This window comes from Haliotis rufescens, unplaced genomic scaffold (assembly GCF_023055435.1).
Source record: "Haliotis rufescens isolate VD_foot unplaced genomic scaffold, xgHalRufe1.0.p SCAF_19, whole genome shotgun sequence".
NCBI classification, from domain to species: domain Eukaryota; kingdom Metazoa; phylum Mollusca; class Gastropoda; order Lepetellida; family Haliotidae; genus Haliotis; species Haliotis rufescens.
The window spans coordinates 9,954,913-9,972,287 of record NW_025963879.1 but is presented as its reverse complement, the minus strand read 5'-3'; the positions used below and the strand labels follow the sequence as shown (position 1 = coordinate 9,972,287).

The 17,375-nt window shown below is 40.6% G+C and overlaps 1 protein-coding gene across 2 annotated transcripts in view; it reads right to left on the bottom strand.

The window, feature by feature from the left end:
- LOC124113340 overlaps nucleotides 1-17,375 on the bottom strand; it is a 51,041-nt gene that overhangs the window by 32,667 nt on the left and 999 nt on the right. Inside the window, exon 1 of one of the 2 annotated variants that reach the window (XM_046473620.2) lies at nucleotides 5,204-5,363. The exons of the other annotated variant lie outside the window; for it this stretch is intronic. The gene's annotated coding sequence lies outside the window, so the exon portion shown is untranslated. Of the gene's footprint in view, nucleotides 1-5,203; nucleotides 5,364-17,375 lie in introns of those variants that run through there. 2 annotated transcript variants of the gene reach the window in all.

The window sequence follows — 17,375 nt, the reverse complement described above, 5'->3', positions numbered from 1 at the left end:
CTAGGTCAGATTATTTTTAAAACCTCAGAACACTCAACTTCATGGCTGTATTTGCTCATGCTTTTGTATAAAGGATACATGTATTGTATCCATGGTCTAAAGTACTGTCGGAAATGCTAGAAAACTACTTTTTGCCTGTTAAAAAAGGATATAATTTTTCACAGACTGTTGTCATTGAAATATCGAGTAACTACCACTCGACCTACCTGTGGTTTAAAGTATTTCAGTCACAAGGAGTCCTATCGACAAGTTTACAGGAGACAAATTTGAACGAAAACAGGAAGTTCACATATATTCTAAGTCCAATGATGATAGTCTGAAACTGACTATAGAAATATGCACATGTGACTCTGTTATAATGATAATAATGTAGTCTTCATAAAACATCTAATCCACACACAAAAGTCATTTGGACAAAATTCTAGATGTGCATCTTCTATAATGACAAAATGACACTGCGTTTCTTTTGTCAACACTGCTCCCATGATGCATGTTACAATACACTTGCATAGCCATAACCACGGTACATGATATGGAGTCTGTACTGGGAAATATATACAAGTTCTTTACACTTTAGAGGGATAGAGGGAAACCATTTATTAATTTAGATAGGGTGAATTACCGAACTGCCCAAGCTATGGGGTTTTCAATTCATACCATCATGTCTACGGTATGGTAAGAAAACAAAACAGGTATAGGGATGGTCTCAAAAACAAAACTTGGAAGTAAAAGGATATTAGACAGCTTTGATACAGGGTGATTAGGCGTATAGTGTACAAGCTTTATGAGCAGAAGGTAACCCTGACTTGTAGTAGAATTTGGGAGGAATTAAAGATACAATTAATGTTTCCCGGACTACACTGACTATTGCTCACCAAGAGATGGGATTTCGATACACAGCGCGCGGAGATCAACGAGCACTTTTGCAGGGGAAAATATTCCATCCTGTCTATGGGGTCACATTATCTCTGAACCATTCATAACTATCACATAAAGGGTGTCCAGATAATTTACCTTGATGAATCATTCCACGGACTACATGTGGCTATCGGCACCCATCAGGTAAATGTAATCGTGTCCTTGTTTTGCACGCTGCAACTAATGATGTGGGGCTTATTGATGGATGTGTGCTAGTTTTCGAGGCGAAAAAGAAAACTGGTGATTTTCATAAGGAAATTATAGGAGGTGATGTGTTCATAGACTGGTTGGAACTTCAGCTATTGCCCATTTGAAACAACACCAGTGTTATTGTCATGGATAATGCCAGTTAATATAACAAAAGTAGTCTAAAGGCGACCATACAGGAATACTTGTATATGACATTGTCCACTTCAGACAATATGAAACGAAAGTTCAACGGATGGAGAAAATTTGGCTGAATAAGAAACCAGTAAAGTACAAGACATATGTGGTGGCGGCACAACACGGTTACGTTGTCCTACATATGCCAGTCAGACGTGAGCTCAATCCTGTTGGGCCCATCTTGGCTAAGTGTAACGGGTTCATAGCAAGACATAACATGACATTCAAAAGTACAGATTCATATACGTCCTCAGCAGAGATAAATACTATCTCAAGAAACCAGCTGTAGAACAACAAATAATTCTGGATTCCAAAACTGCAACCTTCCAATACTCAACCCGTTTCATAGCTCTTAACCATGTTAACTAGTCCATCGTGTTTCCAATCAAATATAATGCAGTACATATCCTAAATTGCCATCTCATCAACGCATATCAATTAAGTACAATAACAGCAATATTTTGAGACCAACTCGGTGACATTTACACCTGGGAGAATGCACGGGACGGTGTGAGGTTATAACCTCAGGACAGGTGTTAGGTAAGTACATTTTAAGGGTAATCACAATGTCAGTTAGGACAGACTAGATTAGGTCAATTCAGCTTATTTTGATACATGCTCTTCTTATAGTCCTATGACTCGTATTTATTACATGAAGCCAGAAAAGCAGTTTTCTAGCATTTCTGACAGAACTTTAATACTATAATTATCACCAGATAATTAAAATCTGATGTGCTTTGGTAACTATTCTTTCGATTTAATTTGTGAATATGTACTTCTTTCAAACAAGAATAAAGAATGATCTACAGAATTGCAATACAAGCTTTTATTTCTACATTCAGTCTTTATCACAAACTTCAGGACTTAAAAGCAAAGCAGATCGAACACATGTTATAAATCCAATGGTAACTGTTCTGTGTTAAAAGAACTGTACGGTCACTAACTGTTTGATTGGCATTCTAGAAGTTGGTGAGTTAGTAAGGAAACATACAACTTTATGGATAACAACTTTGGTTTATTGCATATAGCGACGTTTTGATGTAGATTCCTACACCGCTATCAAGCTGGAGCGACAGCCAAGTAATGAGATGTATATATACAGGATATGCTGTGATAAGCAGCAGACTAAGATAAGCCACAACACTGGTCAAAATATTGTCTTTATTGGCAATTATTGCAACAGATACATTATGCAAATTTGATTATCTCTAACTATTTTACTACTGACATTATCTAAAGAATGGAAAAAAGAATTTGTTCAGAAAATATAAATAAATATGAAACTGAGAACCGAACCAAAGCATCACATACAAATAACTGCGATTTTAAAAACATGCAGCATATATTATAATTTACATGAGATAAGAAACATATGTTACCAACGTTATTAGCAGTTTCTGCTACATGAACTGATTTCAATTTTTTATAACCAGGGTATTTTGGAAAAAGGTTTTAATATTAACTTAAAACATAGTTTATTAAATTCTATCAGGCCTTAGGTTAAAATACAGATGGATGTGAGAGAAGTGACTGTACAGGGTGAGGGAATCACCAACAGGTCAAAAGGTTATCAGTTTTGCTTCTCTGGGAAATAGAAATGGCTTTTAGCAGAAATTACCAAGATTGCTTGAATCAGAAATGACTGTTAGGGGGATTCGTTACCTCACAGGGTAATGGGTTTTCACCTTAGGGTTGTTTGAATTATGAGTATGTTTGGTTGACTAATGACTTTAGGAAATCAACTGGAGGAAATAAGAAGAGTTTTGATAGTATAAGTGACTGGAACGGAAATTGGGGTTCATATGGACGTGAGCGTTAGGACTCATTTCACATGATGTCAAATATTATTTCGGTGGGAGGAGCTAAAGATATCATGGATAGTATTTAGTGAGTTGTCCGGGAGTGGTGCGGGGATTCGGAAGCTAACGGCTGAACAGAGAGGTTCTCTCTGTAGATTGGAATTCCAGGTCAGAAAAGTATTAGAGTTAACATTTGATCAAAAAGACTTATCAGGCTCTTCGATACATCCCTTAGGAATGTGTTGTATTTAAGTTACACAGGCAACAAGAAAATAACTGAGGACCATGTGTGTATAATTATGATTAATTCTATCATAAATAAAAAGGACTTGAGCAAACCAGCTGACTTGTGATTTTGAGAGAGCTACATCATCCCTAGAACTAAGGAGTGGTTGATCAGAACAAGTGACCAAGGGAGAAGGGTAAAGTACCCGACCCCTAAGGTTACATTTCCTTAGCATAAAGCTTCAAAAGTGTACACTATGGGGGTCTGTTTGAGAATCAGAGACTATTTTGATAATAAAAACCAACATGTGGAAGATTACAAATGACCAATACGTTACAGAGAGATACGTTACTAGTTTACATGGTATAGTTATTTTCATGCAGTGAACGTCAAAACCCATTGTGAATGAACAGTACCGAATGAGGAAAAAGGACGCCCACATTTCTGTTTCTATTTCCAAAGTCAGAACACAAGTCGACATAGGTAAGATTACATTTACTATAAGATTTCATATAGCTAAGACTGATTTCATGAATCGCTTAGATTAAGTAGGGATTAGAGCATGTTCAAACATGGTTTGTACTGAGCCACATGGTAAACTCAGTCATACTGATCAGGTTGAAAGGCAACGTCTGTGTAATGTAAGGCCAATCTTTTTTAATTTTATATTTCACAGATTTATTCCAGCTTTTCCACACAAGGTCAGTCGAAATAAACATGAAAATAAAGAGCAACTTCAAATAGTTATTTAGTCTTACACAATACTATAAAGTGGGTAAGTGGGGAAACATCAAACGTCATTGTAGGAGTTTATCTGGCATACTACCCTCTACACAGCTGTAATCTTTTGGAACAAGTGTGCTCTTTACTCAAGAAAATACAGTAACATGTTAACAAAAATAAATATTTTTATGTTTATTTATTGCTTGGACAGGAGGTTTATCAGTAGGAGATGTGGGCCCATGAAATAAAAACTAAAAAATGTGTGGCCAAACTTGTAAAAAGTGTCTCTGTTTACTTTGTAAAGAGAGCAAACAACTACACTGGATTGAGAAGTATCTGCTTTCATCACTGAGAGAGAGCTAGCTAGTGATATAGTTCAAGCAACCAAAGCATTGCTCTTTATGTTAATACTTCAACATTTAATGTTGTGTCATCCTCAGCTGAAAGTAAAACAAATGTCCATAACTTATATAACATTGTCTTTTCATTTATTGAAGCACAGATATGTTACTTATTGGAGGAGGTCCTGAGAGGGGGCATGCAGTTAGAACAACTGAGGAAATGAACACGAAGAAGATGGAACTCTGAAAATTCTTTACTCCCACTACTCCCCTACTAAATTAACATAACCATTTGGTTTCCATATCAGGTCAGCATGTTTGCCCCTCTAATCACATGTTTATAAATATCTAATTACTGAGATGTCAAAATAACTATTTTATACAGCAACACTGCAGTTGAAGACATTATTCACTGCAATGGAGTCCTGCATTTGATCAGTAAATAGAGATATTTGTAAAGACATTCTGATACGAAAGCAGAAAAGGACACATTTGGTAATTATGTGCATGTGCTCTCTCTCTCCCTCTCTCTCTCTCTCTCTCACACACACACACACACACACACTCACAGGTGAGTGGAATAATCTTGAACGCGACGTAAACCCATTTCACCCCATTAAACACTGGTGCTGATGATGGGTGATGGTGATGATGTTGATGATGATCATGATGATATGCCGTCGCCTAATATAGACTTAATAACTGACTCCCTCTCGGTGTGGTGGTGATATAACATTCTGTAAAATATGTGATAAGCCATGAATCGAAAATTGACAATGTCTCGGAAAAACTCGCACAACGAGTAAGCTTACCTGGCCTTCGACACACGAGAGAGGTTATGAGGGAACTTCTGCGAATGAATGGAGCACGAGTGTCTCAGATATGACGCGACTTGACCTCAAAACCCTGCGACACGGTTCTTCGTTTCCAGTCACCATTCGGTAAGAAAGGTCAGATGTCAAGGACGGTTGAAGGCCGTTTACCTGGAGCCCAAAGCTCCGCACAGAGACAATTTGTGGCGCTGCCAACAGCTTATTGCCGAGTCGACTTCTAGTCCACAAGCTGAGAAATGCACACATGAGTGTTATATCATTTCTACAGCAATGTTAATATATATGTAGTGAAAACAACTGTAATTATTCAGATAATTGATTGGACAATGTATTATATTTAAGACTTTGTTGTTTATTCAATAATTAAATAGATCTAGATAATATCAGGGAGTCTATATAGCATATGGTACGCTAGGCCTATATTATCGCGGTATAGTTACCGTAATTTATAATGGACCGTATGGCGAATGCTTTCTAACACATATAAATACTATGTCATACGCAAAATGTTTCTTGTTCTTGATTCAACTTTATTGACACATCAATTAGGATTGATAGATGCTGATCTTCTTTTTGTGTGTGATACGTGTGGATTATGTGGTTTACATCACTTCCTGTTTTAGATTATATATAATCAGTATTCATACGACCTCGGTTGGGTCAATGGATTCAAAAATAACTTCACAGACTGCTTATTTAACCATTAGGCCTAACACCCAAAACTGTAGACAGTAATATGAAATCAAGGGACAACGTCCAGCGCAGTAATGAAAATTACAAGCGTCTACCAGTGAGTGAGTGAGGTGGCTTGGGAATGGCCGCTTCGAACAGTTTTCCAGTTACAACGCGACGTCCAAGGATTGACGCAGGTTGCAGACATTTACCTCTTTGGTGGAAGCCGTGATGACGAGTCTGTCAACGCGTATATGACGGGGAGGAGAGTTGGGGTTGGCTCCGTACACAAGCACTCGGAACACCAAAACTAACTAACAGTATAAATGTTACACATATTATAGTAATGGGCAACAAAGACAGAGACAATGGCGTTGCCCTGCAAATATGGAAATGATTACTGATCCAGCACAGGGGATAATCGATTTAGGCAATAAATGACATTATAATAAATTAATAATAAATGACAATACAATGGGGATTACCAGTTTGGATTAGCATTCAATAAGTAATGGCAATTAAGTGGTTCTAGATATACGCATATCATGGCTACAGCGTAATTAGCCTTTGGCGTTAAATATTCATTCAGACAAATGACAACTGTATGGTGCTGACAAACCAAGGATCATACTGTCGGTGATGAAACCCATGATGACGAGTGTATGGTACTGACAAACCAAGGATCATACTGTCGGTGATGAAACCCATGATGACGAGTGTATGGTACTGACAAACCAAGCATCATACTGTCGGCGATGAAACCCATGATGACGAGTGTATGGTACTGACAAACCAAGCATCATACTGTCGGTGATGAAACCCATGATGACGAGTGTATGGTACTGACAAACCAAGGATCATACTGTCGGTGATGAAACCCATGATGACGAGTGTATGGTACTGACAAACCAAGGATCATACTGTCGGTGATGAAACCCATGATGACGAGTGTATGGTACTGACAAACCAAGGATCATACTGTCGGTGATGAAACCCATGATGACGAGTGTATGGTACTGACAAACCAAGGATCATACTGTCGGTGATGAAACCCATGATGACGAGTGTATGGTACTGACAAACCAAGGATCATACTGTCGGTGATGAAACCCATGATGACGAGTGTATGGTACTGACAAACCAAGGATCATACTGTCGGTGATGAAACCCATGATGACGAGTGTATGGTGATGACAAACCAAGCATCATACTGTCGGTGATGAAACCCATGATGACGAGTGTATGGTACTGACAAACCAAGCATCATACTGTCGGCGATGAAACCCATGATGACGAGTGTATGGTACTGACAAACCAAGGATCATACTGTCGGTGATGAAACCAATGATGACGAGTGTATGGTACTGACAAACCAAGGATCATACTGTCGATGATGAAACCCATGATGACGAGTGTATGGTACTGACAAACCAAGGATCATACTGTCGGTGATGAAACCCATGATGACGAGTGTATGGTTCTGACAAACCAAGGATCATACTGTCGGTGATGAAACCCATGATGACGAGTGTATGGTACTGACAAACCAAGGATCATACTGTCGGTGATGAAACTCATGATGACGAGTGTATGGTACTGACAAACCAAGGATCATACTGTCGGTGATGAAACCCATGATGACGAGTGTATGGTACTGACAAACCAAGCATCATACTGTCGGTGATGAAACCCATGATGACGAGTGTATGGTTCTGACAAACCAAGGATCATACTGTCGGTGATGAAACCCATGATGACGAGTGTATGGTACTGACAAACCAAGGATCATACTGTCGGTGATGAAACCCATGATGACGAGTGTATGGTACTGACAAACCAAGGATCATACTGTCGGTGATGAAACCCATGATGACGAGTGTATGGTTCTGACAAACCAAGGATCATACTGTCGGTGATGAAACCCATGATGACGAGTGTATGGTACTGACAAACCAAGCATCATACTGTCGGTGATGAAACCCATGATGACGAGTGTATGGTACTGACAAACCAAGGATCATACTGTCGATGATGAAACCCATGATGACGAGTGTATTGTACTGACAAACCAAGGATCATACTGTCGGTGATGAAACCCATGATGACGAGTGTATGGTACTGACAAACCAAGGATCATTCTGTCGGTGATGAAACCCATGATGACGAGTGTATGGTACTGACAAACCAAGGATCATACTGTCGGTGATGAAACCCATGATGACGAGTGTATGGTACTGACAAACCAAGGATCATACTGTCGGTGATGAAACCCATGATGACGAGTGTATGGTGCTGACAAACCAAGGATCATACTGTCGGTGATGAAACCCATGATGACGAGTTTATGGTACTGACAAACCAAGCATCATACTGTCGGTGATGAAACCCATGATGACGAGTGTATGGTACTGACAAACCAAGGATCATACTGTCGGTGATGAAACCCATGATGACGAGTGTATGGTACCGACAAACCAAGGATCATACTGTCGGTGATGAAACCAATGATGACGAGTGTATGGTACTGACAAACCAAGCATCATACTGTCGGTGATGAAACCCATGATGACGAGTGTATGGTACTGACAAACCAAGGATCATACTGTCGGTGATGAAACCCATGATGACGAGTGTATGGTACTGACAAACCAAGGATCATACTGTCGGTGATGAAACCCATGATGACGAGTGTATGGTACTGACAAACCAAGGATCATACTGTCGGTGATGAAACCCATGATGACGAGTGTATGGTGATGACAAACCAAGAATCATACTGTCGGTGATGAAACCCATGATGACGAGTGTATGGTGCTGACAAACCAAGCGTCATACTGTCGGTGATGAAACCCATGATGACGAGTGTATGGTGATGACAAACCAAGGATCATACTGTCGGTGATGAAACCCATGATTACGAGTGTATGGTACTGACAAACCAAGCATCATACTGTCGGTAATGAAACCCATGATGACGAGTGTATGGTGCTGACAAACCAAGGATCATACTGTCGGTGATGAAACCCATGATGACGAGTGTATGGTGCTGACAAACCAAGGATCATACTGTCGGTGATGAAACCCATGATGACGAGTGTATTGTACTGACAAACCAAGGATCATACTGTCGGTGATGAAACCCATGATGACGAGTGTATGGTACTGACAAACCAAGCATCATAGTGTCTGAGATTCGAACCAATCATCTTGCATGAGTGAATTTAAAACTTTGCACGGCGGGGTTGGCCATATTATTACGGGCTGCACATCTGCATTTTGTTCGTGAGATCGATATGTTGGATCCCTGTTGATGCTAAACCGGCCGGAATCAGACAGTCTCTAGGGGAGGGTCATATGAAATAAAACACATTTGGGGAGGGTCATGCATAAATGGACAGTTAATGATTTGTCTTTTCGTTGAGTGTCTTAAAAGAAATGTACAAGGACATGTATGGGGTCCTCCCAAGTATTAGGTGAGTGTCATTATTTTCTGTACATTGGCGTATAAAAAACCCATTGCCCCTCCCCTCTTGCAATAAATCACCGGTCCCTATAACTGCTTGACATCCACGCAGATGATGTCACCGCGACAGCCTTCTCTCCATCTAGCAAACTGAGGCCACCTGCTAGACTAACGCATAGTCTCTGAAATGAACATGTGTTACAGAAAAGATTGTTAGTCAATTATATATTGTTTCAGGGCCTGTGTGACAGACTAGCCACCTGTATAACTGCGACTTTGGAAAATATGTTTCTGCGTGTGTTACTTTTGATGATCAGTATGAACGAAGCACAGACATCTGCTTATTCCACCAACAGCCATTCGTAGATCATGATCATCATATGCACTTCACAAGCACATAATCCCTACTGCAGTTCCGGTAAATGGCTATATGAATAATGTTAACCCCAAGTTTAATGTTGTGCTATATTAAACATATTCCGAACGATCATAGATATATCACAATACTATCATCCCTGCGCATGAGCATGCGGTCGCTTCAAGCCATACATACATGTAGACACGGGGGTACCCAGTCAACTGCCCAATTACTGCCTGGCAAGGTAGGTCCCCGCGCACGGAAACAAGAGCCTCACCTTAATTGAATATATGATGCACTCTAAACCTTGCAGTACTAGCAAGCTGGAAAGAAACGAAGTTATTCAGACACTATCCTCGTCTGTTGAATCAATCTTTATAATCTGAGTTATAGTGAGTGAGTGTGTTTGATTTTACGCCGCTTTTAGCAATATTCCAGCAATATCACGGCGGGGGACAAATCAAATGGGCTTCACACATTGTAACTATGTCGGGAATCGAAGAAAGATTATAGGATTAACCTGGTATAGCATGTACACAATTGACAAGAAACATTGGTTACAAGACACAGAGCTATAGTCTGTCTCCAAGCAAGTCTAGAATGATTTAGCAAGTCTAGACTAAGGATTGTTCTTGGCTCCATTTGGATTTTATTTTTAATAATTTGCAGATAACTGTATATCTGGGACTGAGTGTCTGTCTAACAGCTTCACTGAAGGTAGGCATCTGGAAGTGAAGCGTGTGTTGAGCAACATCCAATACAAGACGGAGTTGACAAGGATCCTTAAGTGCTTGGATGTTGTCGCCATACACATGATTGAGGATGTTTGTGCCATGACACCAGGGCCCGTGATAGTTAATACAGTGTCACAGAGTGACTTAATAACACTCTGTTTGGACAACGTATTATTTTTTAAGAATTATAGTTTCTGAGTTGCATATCGTTTAGGAAACGTTGACTATTTAACATGATGTAATCCATGCGTGACAACCATCACAGCAACTGGTATTCCGACAGCACCTGTATGTTCAGCCGCGAGGAGTATACGCCTGCTTTCTGGGCTTGACTTGTAGTAATTGAGTTGGAATCTCCGCTCGACATATTTCAATTAGTAATCGTATTTAAGTGTTTAAATGCCGACTAAAGACGCTTTGGTATTCGTCGTCTTCAATCTGAACTAATTTCCCCGTCAACATACGCGTTGACATCTGGTGGAGAATCCAGGTAGAGTAACTTTTGAGCTTATTCCCGATCCTGTTAGCTCTCTACTTGCCTACCATCTACATGCGTGTATATATCGAGGATGTGTCCACAAGGCCTGTGTCTACCCCACGAAATCGCTAGTCCTGATCAACATGGATCTCCAGCACCTTCATCTTGAATGGTCCCATCCAAGAAAGTATGGACAACCTTCAAGTGAACATAAAATGGAGGAAACAGCCAGCAGCATCAGTGAGTAATGTGATGATAAAGTTGTCAACCATGAAGTCCCGGGCCAAAATAGAGCCAGATAGGAAACGCCATAACAGTTATATGCAGAGAAAATCTTTTCATTACCCCGCTGAGCTCCCCAAACGTAAATACAGTCAGTGCAGTTGCCAAGTGTATCAACAAGAAGGCAACACCTACGTACAGTGATGCGTCATGTCAATCTGAGAATTCACCTTCAGTTAGCACTAGGACCGTGGGGAACCCGGTCTCGATTGCCAGTGTTGGTTCTATGACCACAACTAAAGTGGAAACTGCAAGGTCAGTGTTGAAATCTACAACAGCTTCACATCCGACTCCTGTAAAACCCAGCTCTACCCAAATTACAGAAAGAGTTCTTTAGCGGCTAGTCAAGAACAACAGACCCGAATATCTCATCAAATGGCAGAATCTACCCAACAACAAAACCACCTGGATCCGCGAGGCTAAACCTGACAGTGTCGCCGTAGCATACCTGTACCTGTAAGAGTCCCCTTATGATGCCCACGTGACCTATATGCACACCGGGCCAGAATGCAACAGGTCGTTCGCGTAATTTTTAAAATTAAGATAACTGACAATTTCACGTTTATATTGGAACATTTGACTAGCGCCTTATCTATACACGAGGACGTCTTTCTCGAGAGGGTGGCAGTTGTCACAGAGTTACTTAATAGTAGGGCTGGGACGGATAACTCGGCTACCCGGGTCGGATGGGTATTGAGTAGGACCCGGGTACCCGCAGGACTACCCGGACCCGTGGTTACTCACGTGATTATATTGTTTAATGGCAAAAATTATCTAGAACTCTATGGTTACACTATAAGTGATAAATGTTCACATTTTTTTTCTGACTTTGCGCACATTCCTCTGACTTTATATGTTTGCATAATGATAAAACATCAGTCAACTTCAGTGTATGCCTGACCAGATCGGTTTATATGCGTATCTAAATTTATTTTGACAGGAGTACGTACCGGTCAAACTATTCCCAATCGGACATGTTTCACCTATCTCTTGAGACCTACAGCGGGTACCCGGGTAGGGTCGGGTAATAGGGGGTTGGGTACCCCGGTAGTAAACTTGGACTCGTCCCAGCCCTACTTAATAGCACTCTGTTTGGACAAAGTATTATCTTTTAAGAATAATAGTTTCTGAACCATTTCCCTTGTGTACAGTGCTGAGTTGCATATCGTATATAGGAAATGTGGACTAATTAATATGATGTAATCCATGCGTAACATCGGTCAACTGTGCACAGCAATTCACATTATGACATTTATAGCCTTAGTCCATTTCCCCCAGGGCCATGTCTGTAATTACATCCATAAGTCCCATGTCCAGGGCAACGCCTTTGTCTCTTCGTATGTCCATTGTTATCCAATAGTGTGTATTATAATATGTTTACATCTTTACTGTTAGTCTGGTATTCCGACAGCACCTGTATGTACAGCTGCTAGTAGGCTACACCTGCTTTCTGGACTTAACTTGTAGAAGTTCAGTTGGAATCTCCGCTTTACATATTTCTATTAGCAATTGTATTTATTTGTTTTATTGACAACTAAAGATGTTTGGACTCAAGGTATGCGTCGTTTGCAATCTGAACTATTTTCCCCGTCAACATATGCGTTGACACCAGTATTGACAAGTACGCATGTAACTATTTTGGGAATAGGGTAACTCATGTGGAGGGAGGTCGAGAGCCATGACACGCCTTTACAACTGTCAACAACGAAGGTGACATGGTTCCCCAAACACCTGTGCTGTATGGCACAGTACACACCTTATCGTTCAAACATTATGACAAACATATTTGAACACATAAGCATGAAATAATTAACTCTTTGTTGACTAAATATGATCTGGATATGATTATGTACATCATTGAGAAGGAATTCGTCGACACTGCCATCTGAGTTTGGGTCGCCATATAGAATAAAGTTAAGATCAAATTTTGTGTCAAATTCGGAAAAAATATCCTGTAATTGTAATCTACGAGATCTAATGTAATTACGACATTCGAGGAAATTATGTAAAACAACCTGAACTACAATTACAGATGTGATTTTATGTACAATAGATGTGATTTTATGTACAATTTGCCTTGGATAAGTCGGCTAATGCATCAGTACCATCAACTTGACCCTAGTGGTTAAAGCGTTTGCTCGTCACGCTGAAGACCCGGGTTCGATTCCCGACATGGGTACATTGTGTGTCGCCCATTTGTGGTGTCCCCCGCCGTGATATTGCTAAAAAAGGCGTAAAACCTTACTCACTCATCCATTTACTAAAACCTGAAGACATGTCCATTTTGTACTGGATTCCAAAGCTTCATAAAAATCCGTACAAAGAGAGATATATTGTTGGGTCTACCAAATGTACTAAGACTAAACCATCATCCTTAATATACTCTTAAAAAAGAAAGAAATGCAAAGCCAGATTTGTGTGATATAGGAAAATACATTTATACGAGGAACCGTACAAGGTATTGAGCTTAATGTTGTGGAGAGAACCCTTGGTGATTGTAGTCATCTGAGTTATCGGTACATAGGAAAAGTCCAAGGTGAAGGTCAGCTACCATCAATAACTCGTATGTCCCCCGTTGGAATCGACAGCGGCCTGATATCTCCTGCCCACGGAAGAGACGAGTATGCGAACCACATCCTGGGGAATGGTAGCCCACTCGACATGCAACGCAAAACGCCGTCTATCCAACTCATCCCACAGGTGCCCTATCGGGTTCAAATCCGGGAATCTGGAGGGCCAGATGAGAACATGAACGTTGACAGGCTCTTGTGATCCGTGCTGTATGCGGTCGAGCGTTGTCCTGCTGGAATACACCTCTGCTGTTGGCTGCAATTGGGAGGACGTGTGGTAGGAAGATTTCGTTGATGTATCGTTGAGCCGTAAGATTGCCCTGGATAAAGGACCAAACCTGTCCTGCCATGATGAGAGATAGACGCCCACATCATAACGCTACCCCCACCAAACCTGTCCACTGTACGCAGTTTCCGGCGTAACGTTCTCACCGGTGTCTGTAGAACCGTGCTCTTCCATCTCCTCGACTGAGGAGAAATCTCGATTCGTCTCTGAAACAGATATCTCTCCTTCGCAGTTGGGGCCATATCCTGTGTTGACGACACCAATGCAGTCGCTGTTGACGATGTTGTCGACTCAGTATGACGCGTCGAACAGGACGTCTTGACCTGCTGCTCTTAAACGGTTTCGTACGTTCTGGTCGGAGATTCTGAGCAGTCCGGGTATTTGGGATGCGGTTAAGGTGGTCGTCCTTTCACGTAGGTGGCGCAGTCGGATGTAGCGACCTTGGGCGGGGGTGATTACTCTTTGTCGTTCCGACCTTGGCCGATCACGTGTTGACCCATGCTGTTGAAACCGACCCCAGTAGCCTTGTGATGGTGCTGGGCGCTACATTGAAAACCCTGGCTACAGCTGATCGGATTCCCCTGCCTGCAAGCTGCCTATGACGTTGTTTCTTTGCACTTCTGTTATTCTTGGCATGTTGTTGAACTGTCACTGTTCGATTGACGCAGATGCCAGGCAATCTAAAACCCTGTACTTAACACCGTTAATAGTGCTGCTGCATGTGCAGTACATGCAGCTCCATGGCATTTTTGTTAATGCACTGGGTGCGTTTTTCCGAATCGTACATGTTTCCCGACTGATGGTTTGCATGCCCTTGTTGTGATCATTTTGATCCGGGAAATTTGCCACTGACACTATAACACATTAAACCTCTTCATTTTGCACCTCTTGGTCCGCTCACTTTGCATTTATGGCCAAAAATATTCGTTTTGCGTTTCTTGTTTTGAAGAGTATACAATCAAGGAAAGTCTTTCTTTATATTCACAGAAAGTATTTGAGACAAGTGGAATTAATACCATGTGGTTTCTCAGAAAACGCAAAGAATTTGCTTGACAATTCGCAATCTCAGTTCCATTTTGTCAAACATTTGATATTTCGACACACAACTATCCCACATGACAAACGGGGATTTTGTTACAAACCATGGTGACCACAGATACAGTCACGGATCTGTATTCAGAGGTTCAGGACAATTTATGAAAAATGAATGCAAATGCCATCTGAAGATTACTGAAAAAAAATATATGTGAAATGCTGGAGTTCCTTATTAAAAACATCAACGTAAAAAATAGGGGAAGACATTTAAACAAGAAGTAGGCATCTGCATTGGCACCAATTGTGATCCACTTATTACGGATCTGTTTCTTTATGCATATTCATGAACCGGAATTTCTGCTCGGATTTGCAAAGCCATAACAAGGTAATCTGGCCAAGAAGTTTAACTGAATTTGATCTCGCACAATAACCACCAACTAGCCAATTCCCTTCCACTGATTTACCCACCTGGGTCCACTTGCACAAAGCGATCTTAGCGCTGAGAGGATCTTAACTCACATACATTAACATAGACTTACAATAGTCTTAGCGCTAAGATCGTTTTGTGCAAGTAGGCCCTGAACTAGAAATAAAAGAGACCAGTCATGACAAAACACTCTCCAGACTGAATGACAAGAGGGGTTGAGAGGGAATATTCCAGTAGCTCCAGCCTTTGGTGTTTACATTTCACAACTTTTGAGGTACAATCGAGCATGCCCTTTCTTCCAAGATTTTAAAGAGAGTCACACGACTCAGAAGTTGTTTGATCAAGGTTACAACATTCATGGCCTCAGTAAAGCTTTCAAAATGTTTTATGTGGATGACATTTCCATGCAATGCCCCATTTTGACTTGTACCGTATTTTCCTGTGTTTTTTCAGGTGAACAACTGACTTGCCTTTGCATGTGTTTGTGACGGGTGCCACCAGTGGTGCAGGATACGCTCACCTTTTCGCGAACAACTGGTTTCATCACTATTTGATAGTGATTCATAAACACATGCTTATGACATAGTCGGAATCGTACTATCGACACCCCTTTACGCAGAGATTTCTATTGGATATGGAAAGGGTTTTGCCTTGTATTCTTCTTCTTATTATTATTATCATTATTACTGCTCACATGACTGAATCTTGTAGTAAAATATTGGCTTCCTATTTCCTATCAGATAAAAACAAGGCACAGTGATTTGTTTCCAGCATATTTAAACTCTTTTTATATTCATAATAAACCTCTGCTGATAGCAGAATGGACTGTACGATTCCTACTAAATTATGAGCATGTGTTTATGAATCACTATCAAATAGTGATAAAACCAGGTGTTCGCGAAAAGGTGAGCTTTTCTTTTCCCACCCGTCGCTAACATATACAAAGGCAAGTCAATTGTTTACAATTCTTTCGAATATCTTACCAAATACTGATATGGAACTACTAGGCCTGTAAATAGCTGGTAAAGAACATGGGTAAAACGTCCTCTTATATCCTCTGTTATGGAAAATACAATTAGGCAGAGATAGATTGAGAATATAACTAAATGGTTTTGCAATTGAAGTATAAATCCTTTTTAAAACTCTGTGATTAACTCCATAAGAAACGCTAGCTTTATCAGCTGGTAAATATGAAGTTATGTCAGATATTTCACTTTCAGTTACCATGACATCAATCATCTTTCTTTTCTTTATAGACGCCACACAGAGCAGCTGGGCCGCGCTAAGAGTACGTGTTCGTGCATTGGATGTGAAACACGGCTATATCCATCCCAACAGAAGATATCTTCCAAAAGTAAACTGCCGTTTTAGGATAAGCATCCCTTCTTTTTAATCTATTGTAAAAACCGCACCTCTATATTTATGAAAACATATTTGATACACATTGTATGGCTGTTGCTGAAAGTTGGACGAATAACTTCCCATAAAATAAAGAAACAAACGTATCACTATGTTTTCATAAATATAGAGGTGCGTTTTTTACAATAGATTAAAAAGGAGGGATGCTTATCCTAAAACGGCAGTTTACTTTTGGAAGATATCTTCTGTTGGGATGGATATAGCCGTGTTTCACATCCAATGCACGAACACGTACTCTTAGCGCGGCCCCAGCTGCTCTGTGTAGCGTCTCGCTTATATATATATATATGTATAGTGTAAGGGCTACAGGTACTGACGCTGGTTGCCAGGCGACGACCTTCTGGGGCGTAACCGATCCCATTTGCCAGAGAGCAAGTACTCCACATTCAATATTTATGAAAATATGTAATTATTTGGCGTAGCGCAT